We start from the raw sequence: 5,679 nt of genomic DNA, 5'->3' as shown, positions 1-5,679 counted from the left end.
GGGCGCGCTCCCGCACGGGGCCTCCGGGGGCGGGGCCAGGGGTACTCCGTCTGTGCGTGCGTCCCTGCGGCGGATTTCGCGCCGCCGCAGTCGGGGCCGTCGCGCGTTTTCCTTTCTCCTCGGAGGCTCCCGGCGTTGCCGCGGGGCACGCTGGGAAATGGAGTCCCTGCGCTGGCCCCGCCCCTGCGAGGGGAGGATGTGCGCGGGCCTGGCCACGTGCGTGCGTGCGCGCGCGTGCGGGCTTGCGTGCGTGTGCGCGCGTGCGCGTCCGGCGCTCCGGGCTGGGCACCGCGTGCGCAGGCGCGGCTGCCGTTTCCTCTTTAACTCTCCACTCGGAAGCGGTGGAGCCGCGTGGGGCGCTGTGGGGAGTGGGAGTGTACCCGCCCGCACCCCAGGCGGGCGGACGGAGCGGGAACGGCACGTGAGCGTCCCGCGCGAGGCTCCTTCCCCTGTCCGCATTTCACAGAAGAGGATCCCGAGGGTCCGAGAGGCTGAGTCACTTGGCCAAGGTCACCCAGTTCGGGGCTGAACTGGAATCAAATCAAAACAATTAACTAAATTCAATGACTATGAAAAGATATTATTGACCCCCCCCCAAGTGCTATTACTATTAATAGCCAAATACTGTTTTAGTTGCATCTGTTAATTGCATACATCAGTGGTTGTTCTTCTGGGTGACTTTGCCCCCTAGGGGATAACTTGGCAATCTCTGAAACACGGTTTTGGTTGTCACAACTTGAGTGCGCGGTGCTGCTGGCATGGAGTGGGTCCAGACGAGAGATGCCGCTCAGCACCCTACAGTGCACAGGATGGCCCCCCAAAAAGAATGATACCCGTCCTCCAATGTCAGCAGAAGGAGGTGGGAAAACAGGTCCAGGCTGACGGTAGTAAACAGGTGACCCGCAGGGTTTGTAAAACCGGGTACGTGCTGCCTACTGCTTTTCTCCTTAATCTCACAGCACATTGACAACCTGATCGTTTGATTTATTCATCATCACAGAATTCAATAAATACAAGGGACAAGGCCGGGTGAGGTGGCTCACGCCTATAATCCCAACACTTTGGGAGGCTGAGGATCAATTGAGGTCAGGAGTTCGAGACCAGCCTGGCCAACATATATAGTGAAACCCCATCTCTATTAAAAATACAAAAGAAAATTAGCCGGGCGTGGTGGTGGGCACCTGTAATCCCAGCTACTCGGGAAGCTAAGGCAGGAGAAATGCTTGAACGCAGGAAGTAGAGGTTGCAGTGAGCCGAGATCGCGCCACTGCACTCCAGCCTGGGCAACAGAGCAAGACTCCCTCTTAAAAAAGATAAAAAGGGCCGGGCACGGTGGCTCACGCCCGGAATCCCAGCAGTTTGGGAGGACAAGGCGGGCAGCTCACGAGGTCAGGAGATCGAGACCATCCTGGCTAACATGATGAAACCCCGTCTCTACTAAAAGTACAAAAAATCAGCTGGGCGTGGTGGCGGGCACCTGTAGTCCCAGCTACTCAGGAGGCTGAGGCAGTAGAATTGCTTGAACCCAGGAGGCAGAGCTTGCAGTGAGCCGAGATCGTGCCACTGCACTCCAGCCTGGGCGACACAGCAAGACTCCGTCTCAAAAAAAAAATAGAAGGAACGAGATCACAGACAAATAGTACAAAACACTTTTTTTTCTTTTATTTTGAGACAGGGTCTCACTCTGTTGCCCAAGCTGGAGTGCAATGATGCAATCATAGCTCACTGCAGCCTTGAACTCCTGGGCTCCAGCTATCCTCCCTCCTCAGCCTCCCAAGTAGCTGGGACTAAAACCCCATTTAAAATAAAACTGGGCCAGATGCAGTGGCCCATGCCTGTAATCCCGGCACTTTGGAAGGCCGAGATGAGAGGATTGCTTGAGCCCAGGAGTTCAAGACCAGCCTGGGCAGCATGACGAAACCCCATCTCTACAAAAAAAAAATAATAATAATAATACAAAAATCAGCCAGGTTTGTTGGCACGCACCTGCAGTCCTAGCTACTTGGAGGCTGAGGCAGGAGGATGGCTTGAGCCCAGGACTTGGAGGTTTCAGTGAGCCAACATCGCACCACTGCACTCCAGCCCGGCCCACAGAGCCAAACCCTGCCAAAAAAAAAAAAAAAAAATCTGGGCTCAGTGGCTCACACCTGTGATCCCAGCACTTTGGGAGGCTGAAGCAGGAGGATCACTTGAGCCCAGGAACTCGAGACAAACCTGGGCAACATGGCAAGACCCTGTCTCTACCAAAACAAAACAAAACAAAACAAGACTAGAACATTTGAAATAACCACACATCCATCTATTGGTGACTGGATAAATAAAACAATGAAGCAGTGGGTGGATGAAATGCACAGAATGTGGCCCAAAGAAGGAAGTCGGGCACAAGCTGATTACAAATAATATATTTTTTAAAATACAGGCCGGGCATGGTGGCTCACGCCTGTAATCCCAGCACTTTGGAAGGCCGAGGTGGGCGGGTCACCTGAGGTCAGGAGTTCGAGACCAGCCTGGCCAACATGGCGAGACCCCCGTCTCTACTAAAAATATAAAAATTAGGCAGGCGTGGTGGCAGGTGCCTGTAATCCCAGCTACTCAGGGGGCGGAGGCAGGAGAGTCGCTTGAACCCAGGAGGCAGAGGTTGCAGTGAGCCGAGATCACACCATTGCACTCCAGCCTGAGCGACAGTGCAAGACTCCGTCTCTGAAAAAAAAAAAAAAAAAGCCAGGTGTGGTGGTGGATGCCTGTAATCCCAGCTACTCAGGAGGCTGGGGCAGGAGAATTGTTTGATCGTGAGGGGTGGAGGTTGCAGTGAGCGGAGATCGCGCCACTGCACTCCAGCCTGGGCAACAGAGTGAGACCCCACCTTAAAAAAAAAAAAAGAAAAGAAGAGAAGAGAAAAGAAAAGAACTAGAAGAGCCTACTTCTCCGCTTCTCCCTCTTCCCCATTCATTTCCTTCCTTCCACCGAAGGGCAAGCAGCGAGAAAAAGGCTGTGCAGATAGTGATCCGAATTTACTCCCAGTGTGACTATAAACAGATCCAACACACGGTATATAGTTTTGGTCTCCTTTTTTTCTTGTGGTAAAATATATGTGACATAAAATTTTCCATTTTAATTATTTTTGTTTTTATTTTATTTATTTATTTATTTTTTTTTTGAGATGTAGTTTCTCTCTTGTTGCCCAGGCTGGAGTGCAATGGCGCGATCTCGGCTCACCACAACCTCCGCCTCCCAGGTTCAAGCAATTCTGCCTCAGCCTCCCGATTAGCTGGGACTACAGGCGTGCACCACCACGCCCAGCTAATTTTGTATTTTTAGTAGAGACAGGGTTTCTCCATGTTGAGGCTGGTCTTGAACTCCCGACCTCAGGTGATCCGCCCGCCTTGGCCTCCCAAAGTGCTGGGATTACAGGCGTGAGCCACCGCGCTGCGCCCGGTCAATTTTTTTCTTTTTTTTTTTTTTTGAGATGGAGTCTTGCTCTGTCACCCAGGCTGGAGTGCAGTGGTGCGATCTAGGCTCACTGCAAGCTCCGCCTCCTGGGTTCACTCCATTCTCCTATCTCAGCCTCCTGAGTGGCTGGGACTACAGGCGCCCGCCACCACGCCCAGCTTATTTTTTGTATTTTTAGTAGAACCGTGTTGGCCAGGATGGTCTCAATCTCCTGAATTCGTGATCTGCCCGCCTCAGCCTCCCAAAATGCTGGGATTACAGGCGTGAGCCACTGCGCCCGGCCCCATTTTTATTATTTTTAGGTGCACAGCTCAGTGGCATTGAGCACATTCCCACTGTTGTGCAACCATCAACACCGTCCTCTCCAGAACCTTCTCATCTTCCCAAACTGAAACTCTGCCCCGTGAAATACTCACTCCTTGTCCCCTCCCCAGCCCCTGGCACCCCCCCTCCCCCATCCTACGTTCCGTCTCTGTGGATCTGAGGACTCCAGGGACCTCCTAGGAGTGGAATCACATAGGATTTGTCCTGTTGTGACTGGCTTATTTCACTGAGCGTGATGTTCACTGCAACCTCCGCCTCCAGGGTTCAAGCGATTCTCCTGCCCCAGCCTCCTGAGTAGCTGGGATTACAGGCGCCCACCACTACGCCCAGCTATTTTTGTATTTTTGTAGACATGGGGTTTCACCATGTTGCCAGGCTGGTCTCAGGGGATCTGCCCGCCTCAGCCTCCCAAAGTGCTGGGATTACACGCGTGAGCCACTGCGCCCGGCCCTGGCTAATTTTTAAAACATTTTTTTTTTTTTTAGAGACAAGGTCTCTGTGTGTGGTCTAAGCTGGTCTTAACACTTGCACTGAAGCAATCCTCCTACCTCGGCGTCCCAAAGTGGTGGGATCACAGGCCTGAGCCCCTGCACCTCCCCCAGGCATTGGGATCACAGGTGGGGGCTGCTGCACCCAGCCTATCAAGCATGTTCTGTGTGCCAGGATCACTGACAGCCCTGTGAGAGGGACGCTAGGACCATGAAGAAATACCTTCCGTTAGTGAACTACCAAAGAGAGATAAAACAGCTTCTGGCCGGGTGTGGTGGCTCACGCCTGTAATCCCAGCACTTTGGGAGGCCGAGGTGGGTGGATCACGAGGTCAGGAGATACAGACCATCCTGGCTAACATGGTGAAACCCCGTTTCTACTGAAAATACCAAAAAAAAAAAAAAAAAAAAAAAAAATTAGCCAGGCGTGGTGGCAGGCGCCTGTCATGACAGCTACCCAGGAGGCTGAGGTAGGAGAATCGCTTGAACCCGGGAGGCAGAGGTTGCACTGAGCCAAAATCATGCCACTGCACTCCAACCTGAGCAACAGAGTGAGATTCTGTCTCAGAAAAACAAAAACAAACAAAACAGCTTCTGACCAGGACATGCCTGTCCTGGGGCAGAATGGGGGTGTCTCCTAGAGGACACGTGGGCTCAGCTTGAGACAGAAGGAGACAGCGGCCTGACCAGGAGAGAGGCTGTCTAGGCAGGGGGGAAGAGCATGTGCCAAGGCCTGGGGCTAAGGAGCTGTGCAAGAGGTGGCAGGGGCGTGTGGAGGCGTTGAGCAGGCAGTGATGGGACAGGCAGCTGCCCAGACAAGGTGGCGCAGGGAAGGCCGCGTGCGGGAGCTGTTTCAGAGGCTGCCTACGTTCACATCCTGGCTCTGCTGCAACCTGTGAACCTCAACCTCTCTGGGCCTCAGTTTCCCTCGTGTTAAATGGGCATAATGACTGCATCTGTTAACCCGTGCAGAACGCATGGCAGGCAGGCAGTGCTCAGGACTCATGACTGGCCCCACGTTCAGAGGGGGAAGGAAACCGGGTATCAGAGCCAAGACGCTCTTGGGCTTGGGGGCCCCCAGGAAACAGGAGGGGGGTGTGCTTGACCCTAAGGGGCTACCCTGGGCTGGAGGAGGCCTAATTCCACCCCCGCACACCGCAGCTGCAGGGCTGCCCGAGGAAAGGGCATTGCTGGGCCTGAGTCCTGGTCTCCAGAACTGGAGGCGTCTTTGGGCAGAGCCCCCCATTAGGGACCCGGGGTCTCAGATGACCCCTAGCCTATGGGGGTGTGACATGGGCTCATGAAAGAGGGGCATCAGAGCTCTAATCCTGGGTCCCCACCCTCGTGGCCACCGGACCACCGGCTTAGTCGGCTGCTCTGTCTATGGAGTAGCCATTCTTTTTTATTTCTTAATAAA

The sequence above is a fragment of the Pongo pygmaeus genome, chromosome 20, assembly GCF_028885625.2.
Source record: "Pongo pygmaeus isolate AG05252 chromosome 20, NHGRI_mPonPyg2-v2.0_pri, whole genome shotgun sequence".
Lineage (NCBI taxonomy): Eukaryota > Metazoa > Chordata > Mammalia > Primates > Hominidae > Pongo > Pongo pygmaeus.
This window is presented reverse-complemented; position numbering follows the sequence as displayed.